General features: G+C 35.6%; 1 protein-coding gene across 1 annotated transcript in view; it reads right to left on the reverse strand.

Annotated features, from left to right (window-relative positions):
* The window catches only part of Rpn2 (Regulatory particle non-ATPase 2), a 481,557-nt gene that overhangs the window by 117,481 nt on the left and 349,357 nt on the right, over positions 1-14,719 (reverse strand). The window lies entirely within an intron of this gene.

Raw genomic sequence — 14,719 nt, forward strand, 5'->3', positions numbered from 1 at the left:
AAGGAGTAGGGGGAATAAGACTTCATCATGGCAGCAGACTTGTCTCATCAAGGATAAAACGCAGTTAGGCGAAAAACAAAACCTCAACTTCGTGAGAAGACCTATCCTGATTACAACCAAAGCGAAGTGTCGCAGAAATAGTGTGATAGAAGTAAAAGGAACAAACAACCAAGGGGAAAAAAAAAAAATATATATATATATATATATATATATATATATATATATATATATATATATATATATATATATCGTAGGAGAGCCGCTAATCGATTTGATGGACCTGGACGAGAAGAGACATTTGACAGCAGAAAAGGGCAGAGGAACCAGAAAATAAAACACATAGTATTAAGTTTGGCAATGCAATCTTTTGTGTTATGGCAGCAAGGTCTAGTTTTTCAGAATTCCCTATACGAGTGACAGAGAAGCAGTGCTTACTGCTTCAGTACCTCCTTTTCTCGAGTGTTCACCTAATAGGACGTCATCGTCTAACGCATCCACTTCTCTCAAGTACTCCCACAACACTGGCGTGCACCCTGCGCCATTAACTGCGGGAGAAAAATAAATAAATAAAAAAATAAAAAAAAAAACACGGGAATTCTTACAAGGGAGAAAAACAAAAAAGGGTGCTAATAGGTCATATTTTTGAAAGCTCATCATTCGTTACCGAGTACAGCCTTAACATATATCATCAAACAACATAGAACAGCGTAGTTTGAAGCAACCACACACAACTGTAACTTCCACACGCACGCACGCGCGAGTTAACTGGCGAAGAGGTTGCATGTGAACATAGCAGGACATCCAACTGCTCAGGTGCAAAGTATTGCTCCCATTCGTCCAACGGATGATCCGAGAGACATCCCTATAATGTGTCGAAGTGCATTTTTAATTCTTCAACCCGAACTCCACAGTGTCTGCCAATCAGCGTTTTCACGAGATGGCACCACTTTCCACCAGTGCAGCGACGGTTAGTCGGCACGTATACTCTACCACACTTTCTGAAATCTGCAGGAGAAAAGCAGACTTAAAACACTGCTTACGGTCACCAATGGTAAAAACGGAATTTGGAATCAGTTGGCGAATTATGGAATCCTTTAGCAATTAACGACAATCAACAGTACTACTGTATATAAGGTAGGATAAAACATCTTCCCGCTTTATTTATATGTAGGGACTTAAAAAACTTTGTTGAAAATTAATGACCATTTATAGCACCCTTAAACTTGACAACCTATAAAAGCCAAAGGTTAAAGGTGATTAAGGAATGGATTCAAAGTTTCAGATGGGAAATTGTCGTTTCATTATATAACTAATTTTATTTTATTTTATTTTTTTTTGAACTGGTATGATACACTAGAATTAATGTATTGTTGATCACCTTATAATGCTAATAGAGAAGAAAAATGCGTGATTTTACAAACTCCACTGAATTTTTTGTAAAATTAAGATGTACTTCTCGGATCTTTTCAACTACTTAGTTTACATTTCATATTTATTATACAAAGCATAATATATTTTAAAATTTTATAGGCTACGGAAAACTGTGAATGTGGAAAATTTCGGAAAATATAGCGATTATGTAGAGATAATTTTATCCATTTGTATTTAAATTTTTTTTAGTGCATGTGAATATTAAAGAAGAAAGATCCTAAATTGCCTTTAAAGATTCACTGCACACCTCGTTTCTCAAACATGTAATGGGTCGCATAAACATCGCCTTATAAATCCAGACAAGCTTTTTATTGGAATCTTTAGTGTTTGCCATTCTGTCCCATCGATTACACGACTGACTTCAGCTGTCTTTTTTTAATTTATTTATTAAGTCACCTATTCACATTTCTTCTCATAAATACACAGAGAATCTTGATGTGAGCTTTATTTGTTTTTCTCATCTTAATTTTGATATTCTCATGTGTTAATCGGAAAGCTGTCATCAAGACCAAGTAAATATATACATACTTCTGGATGCGCATTCATCCATTTAAATAATAACGGGTGGAATCACTTATTTATTTATACAATCTTCTAATCGAGAAAAGGCATATCCTCTTCTGCAGAATTATTAATCGTAAGAAAATGTGGCTATTATGAAAGCAGTATATTATCCTAAAAGTTAATGATAATTTTCCATCTTGAAAAACACTGTCATTAAAAATCTTAAGTTTTCCAATTCAAACGTTAAGCTATCGTATCTCATGTCAACACGATTATTTATCTTCTGAATTTTGTGATATTCCCAGTAATTTAATTCAGCAACTTGCCTATTCACTTCAAGCTGAATTTTCATTCCACCATTTTATCAGAATTATTTTAGAATGGCCTGAATCATTATTACAACTTAATTAGTGAATATGTAAACAGATTTTTTAGATACATCCTTCTTAAGGTGGCCCCTCCGAAGCGTAAATAATATAACACGAAGTGCGTATTAATATAACTACATTATAATGGCGGAAAAATTCTATAATACGTGTGGTTAAGAAATTTCTTATGACAAAGTTAAAATTCGATTTCAATTTTAGTAAACGTACTTTTATTACAAGCGAAACAAGCCCGACTAACAGTTTTGGGATGGGGGGGGGGGGGGGGGGATCGTTGGCGTAAAACACAACTGGCGAATTCTATACCAAAGACGTTTTATGATAATCTTTAAATTTATTCTGGAGTTGTTACCACTTTTGCAAGTGGTTTTTACGCACTGACTGTCAACAAACTGAACTTTACACACACACACACAGGTTATTCCTCCCCTTACCTTGCTGGCTTCAACGTGAGAAGTAATTTTTACAGAAAATTTCACGTCCATGGCTCATCAGCATTCATACCTACGAATCACAAACAGGCAACTGGGCCTTGAGGTATAAGCTCATAAACTAGCATATTTGTTTCTTACTTGTTGCTGTGTCATCTTAATTGTATTAGGATTGTATACATTAGCTGCCATGAAATACTCAGAATCGTTAAAAGTATTCCCTCACCGAATGTCAACTAAGATGTTTGTGAAGTAGGAGCTATATCCTCGGACACTGACCAGTTAATTATCGCCGATGTTCAATTGGCAGGTTTGTCTGTATTGCAGAATGAAAAACCAGAGTTTCCATAGTTCAGAAAGGGAGATGGTGTAATACCAATGTGGAAATATGTATTTTTGACTATCTTTAAAATCAACGACTGCATAAATTACTTAATCGTCACTAATCACCAGATTACGTAAATCATGGCACCTTGGTTTTAGATCACCTCTAACACAATGCGCACAACAGCAGCCAAATGTTTAAAAATTACAGATGAGAAATAAATATCATCTGTTCAAATCATTAAAGTTTTTTTTTTGGGGGGGGGGGGCTGTTTTGTTTTTGTTTAAAAATAAACAGATGATAAAATATCAGAGATGAGATCAGGGATGGACAAATCATGAGCCATTTCTCACTAGCATTATCACAGGACTGGTGTAGGGGCTTTGCTTATATTTAGTTATTTATTTTTAAATGAAAATTCGGATGGTTAACTGCACAAAAACTTCAGTCGAGTAATAGCAGCATTACACACACGATTTATGCAATTCCTGTATTATCGTACGGTGAGCAATAGGCCGCAACAAAAATTCTCTTGCGTCATGAAAATGAAACACTTATTTCAAACAAGGAGAGCTACTTGAAAGCGGATGAAAAAAAGTATCTTGTTTTTCAATCAACTGATGCAAGTAGAGAGAGAAAAAACATCGCGTATAGTTCGGTGTTGTTGTGACGTCGTGTTCAAGTGCTCACAATTTTGACTTTAAAAAGCTAGTTTCATTTTTAGCATTCCATAACGTAAGTACTCGAGCACAAGTCACTGCTCCAAGCAACATTACACGATATGAAATGAGAATGGAGAACACCGAAACCTGAAATGTTAGACTAGTATATTTACCGCTAGAAAATAAACGTTTCGTTAGTGTATTTCCTGCGGGTAGTTTCCCTATAACTTTTACATATGAATATATGCATGGTATGGCATTCTATACAATAGTCTCGAATCCGTAAAATAATTGAGTCCTTTAATTTTCACAATCTCAAGTAGTATTTGCCACTTAAAACTGCTCCATTGATTAAATTCATTTTTGTTTATTCTTCATACGTGGCGACACTAATTAAAATTTTGAAACATTTTCCTTTGTTTACTTGGGGAGCAAATTATTAATTCAGACATGCACTCTCCATCTTACTGCAACCTGATGCTCAGAATTCACTGTTAATTAATGAAATCATTTCAATCCAATCAACAATATCTAACTCAACAAAACTGATTAATTAATCTAATTAAAGTGTGTAAGTGAGTGTGTGTGAAATAAAAGATATGCAAAATACGGCAAGATGGATGATGAAAACAGCTCAAAATTTCTACTGCGGTTAATTATCGATCAAATAACTGGCATATGAAAACTCCGACAGGTTGCACACCACAGGTAATATTTCGACCAAATTGGTAGCAAAAGGAGTTCAAGTTACGAGAAACTAATGAAAAGGCTTATACTAATACGCAGCAGTTGTTCCGCCCTAGCGAATGCTATTAATTCCTCGCCCTTAAATTTACGGCTTACTTTTGTATTTTCACTCATACACTTAAAACATGCACGATTCTGCTTATAAAAAACATTTTATTCTTCTATTCTTGACGGGAATGCATATATATATAAACAATTATACTTTTCTATGTACATAATAATTACGATAGGATAGCTTCATATACTTTATTATTTCAAACAGATCTCTCAACAAACTGAAATAATTTCCAGACTTACAAAGCTTTTGGTATATTACATATCATACTTTCGTTTATTTATGTAACGAACAGGGATGTAACATTATGCTTCCGTGTATCATGCCAACAACTTTATTTGCGTCGAACAGAGTGTGTTTGAATATCCACAAGAACGAAACAAGTGATCGACTGATCGGTAAGATGCTTGCCACTATTTCAAAATGTTCTGTTCGACTATGGCAAGGATATGCCAAACGCATTCCTAAAATGTGATATCTGTGATGCAATAAATAATTCGCTACTGGGCTGATGTCCAACTAATTTAAGGCAAGTAACTTGTGTGGGGAGGAGAGGGGGGGAGATGATCAGAATGTAATGAACAAACACTTTCGGATATTACAGTAGGAAGTACGATTTTTACAGGTATTGCTGAACTTAGTGTTAATTAGAACCATCCGAAATATACTATTTCAGGGGAAGAAAAAAGAAGAGAAATCAGATTTTTTCAACAATGCAGTGAAAGGAAAGAGGGAATAATGGCATAATCAACACAGTAGAATGTTTTGCACTTTCTTTCCAAGGATCATATTTTTCTAAATCTTGAACAGTTTAGGGTTTTCCAATTTCTCGATCATCTCTTGCAAAAAAAAAAAAAAAAAAACCTCAATATCTGGAAGCACACAAACTCTTAAACAATTCCAGAATGATCAAAGGAAGTATTCACGTGTCCATGGGAAAAGCTTTTTTTTTGGGGGGGGGGGGTAAGCAACTACTTATTCGAAGTATGTCGACCCATTCGGTGTGAGTTGGCTAAAAAAGAAACTACTAGACGAGCCAACAACCAATAACGGTAAGAGGTAGCTGATCACCGAGTAGCTCGCTCGCGCGCGCACACAAACACAACGAGAGAAGAGACAGAAAAGCACAAAAAAAAAAAAGACTATTCGATTAATTACTAAGGCAATTTTCCTACCGAAAAATAAAAAAAAAACTAAATGCAAATTAACCGTCCCTTTCTCATTACTGCAGAGGAAAAATACCCTCTTTAGCAAAATGGACTACCAACGAATTAATAAAAGTAAAATACGCGACGTAGCTTACAAAAAAATCTCATCAAAATTATACTCATTATACTCTGAAAATAGTCGTAAGATCCTAAGCACAGCACAGATAGCATTACGTGTCCCGTGTCAACTAGTTGTAAATAATCAATAAAGAGATCTAGTCAGTCCTTATTCATTCTGTGTTAATTTCATATATGGAAGAAATTCCAAATAAAACCGAAAAAGTACAGGAGTTGCCAATTTGAAACTTGTGTAACATAACCAGCGCATTAAGTGTAAAATAAATTTCATTTTTCAGCGGATAAAGTATGCGGACTGGATTCTGGTGGAAACTTACGCCAATGTTCTTCACTCTTTATTTGTGATTGAAAATAGTAAACAAATCTTTGATTGTGTGACTCAATTTTGAGGAAGGAAATTTAATAATTTGCAAAAAAAAGTCCGGACATGTCCTATTCTACCAATGATAAGAACGAAAAACTGAATATAAACTTTTTCAAAATCAGAATAATAATTACATCAACTTAAAACTGCAACAATTTGTCCACGTCGCTTTACTAAGTAAATGAATACATTTAAGTACTAGCTTTCAGAAAAAAGATAACCGTGGCATTTCCTCCGACTCCTCGAAAGATGCTTTCTCTTGTTGCATTTCTGCTGCATATTAAAATTTTCTAGGCCTGCTTTCAAAACAAAATTTCATTATCTTCAGGCCGATTGTCAGCAAATAATGATTGCACGGTTTCTTGTTTCTACCGTCCGGCTATGCTTCGTTAGTCCAATTCGTTACATGTGCTGACTTCCGAAAGGAAACACGATAACTTTAAAAATAGGTTACTATTTTTATTAGTTAAACAGATTAGGTCTGAGTATGCGGCTGCTTTAGAGAACGGTGTTTTTCATGAGGTGTGTACTTAAGATGTTTTGTTTCGAATAATGTGTGCGAAAACGCATATTCATATTAAAAATATAGGTAAATATTCCTCGACACTACCGCCGCATGAGGGAACCCCCCCCCCCCCCATCATAAGAATCATCCGTTGGGTATTCAAGAGAGTTAGTAACACCAATTGTTGGCGGCTTTGATTGAATCGAAATTGTAATTTCATTCATTTTGCTACACATCAGCGATTTGATGAATTTAGGGGAAATATGAAGAAACTATGTACTCCATAAATGTAATAACTCTGAACTTTCAAAAGACATTTTATAAATATATAATGTCTGTACGAACATACAAATCATACAGGAAATACAGCTCTTGTGTACATTTAGAAAATTCGGGTCATGCTATTTCAAAGCGCTGAAATTAGAATAACTTTTAAAAAAACAAAAAAATTAAATCATTACATTTAAAGTAGCTTCGACAGGTGGTGGCATCTGCCACCTTTCTTTCTCGATTTCTATCGTTCTTTTGAAGATAACCAAAAATTAGAAGCTGTTATTAAAACTCGTGACTCACTTTTAAGTGTTGTTCAGTGTTACATTTTCGTTCATTCTACATTAAAAACTACTGTCGAATAAACAACTCTTTCCCAATGTCCACCCCACTGATTACGAGAGAGAGATTCGGAAGCAAACACACACCACATGCAATAAACTGAAACTCACCATTTCATGAATAATAATTAACTGAAATGTTTGGGGCATGGTGTGTTAATACCATATTAACAGACAATAAAGAAGTTCCGCGATGTACTTCGCTACATCATTAAATATACTGGGATTCGACTTAAACTGGAAATTTGTACAATATGGGCTAATATTGTATCTGGTTCTTGATCTCTCCCCATTCCCCGCCTTCCTTTATCAAAGCGCGCTAGTTTAAAAACTGAAACATACAGGACATGCTCATAAAGCGTATTATACGAGTACTTGCATTTACCTAAAATGGCAACACGAAATAATCATACTGTAGAACATTTGCTGTCAATGAAATAGAATACCGTATCAATATGTAAATTTTACTATCGCGTTTTTCTGGGTTTTTTTTATTGACTGTCGATAATCTAATACGTTTCTAATAGTTCTAGAATTTTCCAAGATCCGTTTATAATATACGCCACTGGATATCGCGTGAAAACCATTAATCTCCAAAGAAACTACAGTAAACTGGGCGCCTACTAAAGAACAAATAATTTAAAAAGTGAGAGAAATCCTAAATGGATTACCCTTTCAGATGCTTCGGAAGATAATTGCAATGTTTATTTAAATCAAAAAACCATAAGTAGACAGGTAGAATGTCATTCAAACTCGATAATTCATGATGAGAAAAAGAAACCCCCACTCCTTGCTTGTTAACACAACGATAATTAGAATTCACCGGGAGGAGTTGGCTTGGAAACGTCTACCACTCCACCTTCTGGCATGCTATTAGTCTTCCCAGAAGCAGACTAATGAACAGAACAAACAGGAGAAGAATGATACATTGTAATTACCTGGAACGGCTATTATTTTTGATGTATTTTAAAAATATTGCCTCCCATAAAAACAATTGCTTTTCTTAGGGTGTGTGTCCGAGTACTGATAAGCAGTGAGCTCCGTTTCTCAAATGAAAGAGTCCTTAAAATACATCAAATTTATTTTATTATTTTTTAACGGTCATATAGTTGTCTTGGTAAATGGTGACACCAGTTTCCTACATGTACAAATGTGAACAGAATATAAACATGCAAACTGATAAATGAAGTAAAAAAAAAAAAAAAAAGAATCATTTGAACAATAATCGAGGAATGACAAACACTGATATTAAAATTATTCAGCTCTTTTAATATCAGATGAGTACCGAGCTTGTTCACAGAAGGTGTACCACACAATATGTCAAGGAGAAATGGCTCGGTTGGCGTTGCTATACAATTATGAAATTATTTCATGTCAGATTCTTAAAATAATGTAATGTTCTAAGTACACATTAGTGTATTTAATCTAACAAGTAAACAGCCACTTGTTCTGTCTAATGCAGAGCCTGTGCGTGAAACAACGGCTTATGGTATACATACATGAAATCCTTCTCAACTTGGCTTGGCATATGGCGGCAGCAACATCACATATTATCACAGTAAAGACAAATCAATTACATATATTCAAGTATCCCAAACACAGACACTTCTAGAAAAGGATAACACTGCATCACGACAGATAAAATGAGCGCACACTTAACGCACTCGATAAGTACTCTGTACGATGTGTGGATTAAAAAAAGCCCATAGCGCAGTCAGCAACTGCAACACCCTAACAACACTTTCCAAGTCGCTTCAGGGTTCCAATAAGTGCAAAATGCTAGTCTCACACCAGACGATATGTTAGTTATGCCTAAAAACCTTCATAAACATCCATGCCATAGTGGGAGTCGAACTCCCACGGTCTGCTGGTTGTAGACTAGTGATATTATCCGCTCGGCCAACCAGGTCAAGTCTTTATTTCAATACTGGTTTTTCGACATTTCTACACTACTAGAAAAAGATGAATCGAATAATCTGGGTTATACTGTATATATATGACACCTTGTAGATTGTCTGTACATTGCACTTTGTTTCGAAAAGTGCTTGCTTTGTGAAGTAGTAAAATTTCTAGAAAGTACTCCAAACCGCCGCTTGCAATTACGCACACTGTGTCATGTGAAAAGACTTCATTCAGCCTGAACTGATCTGATTTTTCCTTTCAGTGTTTCCGACCGTAGGCATTGTCCACAAAATATTTCTGGTAAGATTTTTACAGGATAGTTCACCATTGTTTTCTCCAACCCCCAAATTTTATCCAAGCTCGGTACCGGCATATGGCTGGGACGTATTCATGACTGTAATCCATGTGTTCACCGGTCCGGTTGCTTGTTTTTTTTTTTTTTTTTTTGGGGGGGGGGGGGGGCGAAAAACCCGCGTTTCCAAGTGAAAAAAAAAAACTCCTACCTCCGCATGACACCGGCTAACTCACTTTGGTCAAAAGAGATATAAAGGTTCTTCATGTTACTGACGGGAATCGAACCCAGATATTTCCGACCAAAGGTATGTAAAACGACTCTTCAATCAGTCACTGATGGAATTCAACGCCCCCCACCACCCACCCACCCATACACAGAGAGAGCAAGAACAGGTGTTTATCGTCAAATCTCCCCGAGCATGATCATGATTATTTGATTCAGTCATTCTAGCCTGAAATTTTTCTTTCGCTAGTTTCATAATCCAAATGAAGTAAAGCTCTAAACGAATATCGAAAGATACACAGTAAGAATATTAGTCGAGTCATCTTCTAATATTAGTATAGTTGTTTTTTTTGGGGGGGGGGGTCCCCTCTTTGCTTGCACAAAAGACAGCAAAGGAAAACACTTGAAATTTTTATGGACGGCATTCGTGTATGCAACACTTACAACAAGAAGTTCGTTATGAAAGCATTTCTATAAATTTACCGGCACATTCATAAACGTAACAGAGGCGGTGAAAAAATTTAATACACATATTGGTTTCCGATGTATATTCACGCAAACAACTTGAAAAGTTCACATTTTTCGCAACAATTGTGGAAAGAAAGCGTAAGAAATAAATTTGCGATGTTGACAAAAGTTACTGTGAACATCACAAGGACAAATTTAATTTTTTTTTTTTTTTGATTGAAGAGAAGAACAGCTCAGAATAACAACATGCAGGCGAATGCAAAGCGTACGCGATTGTTTTATTGAAAACAACAAATGTGTGCGCCAGTTGTTGACTAGACCATACCAAAAAAGAACGAAATACAAGGAGGATGCAACGAAGGTTAATTCAATCTCTGACAATTTTCACAGAATGGACTGAAGTATAAAGATTGCCTTTCTTTTCGCAAGCAGCAATGCAAACTAGAACAGGAAGTGAATCATTCGAGCTTCTAAAATAGGCTGGGAAAGTTTTTTTTTTTTAATCAACTTATGCAAAATGAAAGACAAATCACGGTACTCCTTAAAATCGAAATAGGAGTTTTCTCTTAAGAAAGGAACAGTAAGATTATTTGTGAATTATAGATGCCGATTTTTACGTATACCTTGTATTGAGAGCTTATGCGAGATCAGCTGTCAAAATCTGCACTGGCATTCAGATCTATTTCTCTCTATAGAAAGAGATCCTTTAAGACAGGGTTCTCAACCCTATGCCAGCGGGCACCATGGCGCCCGTCGACCAATTTGTGTGTGCCCACCGCTGTTCAACCGTATGCCGTATAGTTTGAAATAATCACTCAACAATTCATGGCATGCTATATGACGCATGACGAGTATTAAACGCATACAATGTAAAGTAGAAGCGCATTCGAAGTTGTTCATTCCAGTTTAAGAACTGGAATATCATCATATTCTCCTAATTATGAAGCACTGGTCAATGAAATGCAATGCCAAAGATCACGGTAACTTTTATATATATATATATATATATTTAAATTTTTATATAATGTAAACTTTTAAGTAATAAAACATTTGATTATAATGTAAACTTTGTATGTATTCATTTAACAAAAGGATTCAAAAAATTTGCTTGAAAAAATAGATGGTGCCCGTCGCCCTATCGGTATTTTAGAATGTGCTTTAGGAAAGAAAAAGGTTGAGAACCCAGATATGGGATATAACAGAACGGTTACTTCAATTGGTTCCCCCCCCCCCTCCCAAAAAAAAAAAATCAGTACAAGAAAATATCCGTAGCGGTGGTTACAATAAATTAATGGCTACGATTATTGAAGTTTTATTATCGCTGCCTCTTGTTAAAGATTGTATCCAGTATATTACTTGGATGATGATTACTTTTATCATCCAAGTCACCGAGATGACTGTTGTTATAGCTTATGCCAACACAACTAAGCTAGAAGGAAAATTTATTATGCTCGGGAATTGAGATTTGTCTTTGGATGATTTATTTATGATGCGTGATTGTAAAAACAAATCGAGTTTCCCGAGAGCGGAAACCTTGCTATCTTTGTATTAAACCGGATAACTCACCTTTTAGCTGACACGCATGTAAGATACAATGGATGAGCCATTTGGTTAATTACGTGTCTATTAATTGTGTGCATTCCATTTTCCGAAGAGGGGGTATTTCACCTCCACCTAACTACTTACTCTTGTATGTAAAGCAACATTAAAATTCTTCCTGTCACGTACAGGATTTGAATGAAGCTTTTTCTCGGACAACAAGACGCGATGCACGTACCAATTATAATTATTATATATTTGAACGAGATGTCCATAACGTGAGGAATGAAGTTTATAGACACTACGGACATAATAAATACAGATCGGAGAAAGTCACGGGCTGCGAATGTCTAAAATGCTAAGGGATTAGAAAGTTCCAATCGACTCACAAAAAACGGAAACAACTCAAGTAGGAACTTACATTTTAAAATAATTGTTTTTCACAAACCAATACCTCAGCAGCGTGCTCAGTGTCCGTACCATGATTTGTTCATTTATGAGTCGTGCCAAACATGTACGTAACTCGCAAACTAACTTCATTTAATTATTTTCTCATGACTTAATATTTTTGACGGTCAATTTTTGCAATATTGGAAAAGACAATTTTGGAAGAAGAAAAAAAAATGTTGCAGAAACGTATAATGCATTGTACAAAGAAACTGTATGGTCCGTTTACGAGTTTTTACGTAACCACTGCGTAAATTGAGTTTATCAGAATTGTTTTCGTGAAAAAAAAAATCCTCTTAAGCCTAGTATAAATAATTATACTTCACGCAATTTGAATATTACGCGAGTAGTCCCTCCGACGTACACATGTATTAAGGCACGTTATGCTATAGAATCTCTTATTAGAAACTAACACAGCGGGTGTTGTATATACAAAAAGATACACACGCATGTAAGAATAAGCTAACGTAAAATTAGTTTGTAAGAAGGATATTATCACCCCTAGTCTAAATGGCAACATAGTAGGGAAACCGGCAGATAGTTGATTTTTTTCCCTTTTCATTAAATAAACGGACGAACTATAAATTATTAATTAATATTTCAATATATTCAATATACTGCGAGACTGGTTAGCTAAGTGGATAGCATATCCGCTCTCCGACGAACATACAGTGGATTCGAATCAATTGGGACATGGAATGTCTCCAGGCTGTTGATCATTTTCATCACCCGGTGTGAAACCGCCACCTTGTTTATTGGAGTCCTGAAGTAGCTTGAAAAAACTTCGCTTGGTCTCTAGAGCTGGATTTCCACATTATTTACTGAACATGATTGCGATTCAATTATATAAATAATGCTACGCTGACTTAATACAAACCGGATTAAATGGAGAACTCTATTTTCCACAAGAGTGGAGGTGTGTGTTTGTGGGGTGGGCTCAGGTACTATATAAGACTTGCAGATTGCCAACTGCATGTATCTATTCAATGCTTGCTTGATGTTCACAGAAAACACTGTTTCAGTTATGCTTATCTGGAAAGGTCCAGAAGCTATACATAGTTGCCAATGCATTACTACCAAATACATACTTCTTTAATTCCTGAACTATGAAACATAAAATTCTGTTGTTCATACTATTTTGATAATGCTAAGTCGCAGTGCGGCATTCTAGTTTCACAAGAGACTTGAAAGACGCACGACTACGGTACTGTACGTTAGTAGTTTGTGTATTGTGCCTGTAACCTAAAACGGTTGCTTCAGAAATAAAATAAGCATCAAAAGAAAACTTCGCAGAGGGTAGTGGTTCATAATCGGAATTTAATATTGAAGAATTCATGCTTGAATAGCGCATTTGTCATACTACAATGCGACTTTGTTTTAATGGGTCCTAATTATACTGTATTCCTTCGAACACTAAGCCTTAACTTAACCCGTGAGCATTTCCTTAATTCTATAATACATGCGTAAAAGATGCAGTGAAACTGTGGTGTAACCGAGATGGAATCCAGACACATCCAGCTTAAGAAGGATATCTTCTTATAGACCGAAAGATAAATATGCCAAATGAGAGGGGGTGGCCAATTTATCTATTTCGTAGTTGCGACGCTCTAACTTGACCTGCAGTAATCCATAAAGCAGAGGAAACAAGTTCGACATAATTCGCAGTTGTAGTACATTTCGGTTATTGTTCAGAGAAGCAAAAATATCTAAAATAGCATATTTTGCTAAAAATGTAGCAAAAAAAAAAAATTAATTAAAACTTCTCACCTTTTTATCTTGAAAATTCTGCGTAAGCCACTGTGGTGATATTACGGACATACAAACAAAAAAAAAAAAAAAAGGACAAATCTGCAACATTCTTTATGGCAACAAATAAAATATTGCTAACAAGGCGTCACATATTCATTGAAAATGCTATTCGCTGGATGCTGTCACCGAAACAAAAGACAGCCAGAAAGAAAGTGACATGTTAAACAGTCAATGCACGAAAAGTGAGGAGAAGGGGGGGGGGACGTCTTGTAAGATGTTCTCGCGTGCGATGCGTCGCCACAGGCGTTTTATAAGACTAAAGCAGCTATTATTACGTCTACAACGATAGAACCTGAAGTGTGTTGACTTTAGGCAAAGCTATGAAAGCTCAATCAGTGCAATAACTAGAGGAAAAAGATGACATCTTATCCACAAAAGAAATTTCAGACACTTACTACACTCTCGTTCATTTCTCAAACGATTTACTTGATGACAAAAGCAGTTAGTGAAACCACGAGAAGATTGATCGTAAATTGCACAAACAATTGAACAATAAGAGGTACTCAATGAAAAACACTATTAAGGGCTCATTAAGTCATTCCACTAATAAATATTTTGAGAGAGACTAGAATAAGGGACCACTTGTAATTGGTTTTATTTTCATAATTTAAATAATATTTTTTGCTCCTTTCAGGTAAAAGACCAATGAGGAGATCCCAATGAGACAATCATTAGATACGCAGATGGATTATGTGAATATTCGGATTATTTCAAAAGATGCATTGGGGAA

This window comes from Typopeltis vanoorti, chromosome 21 (assembly GCF_054136105.1).
Source record: "Typopeltis vanoorti isolate ZY-2024b chromosome 21, IOZ_Tvanoo_1.0, whole genome shotgun sequence".
NCBI lineage: Eukaryota > Metazoa > Arthropoda > Arachnida > Uropygi > Thelyphonidae > Typopeltis > Typopeltis vanoorti.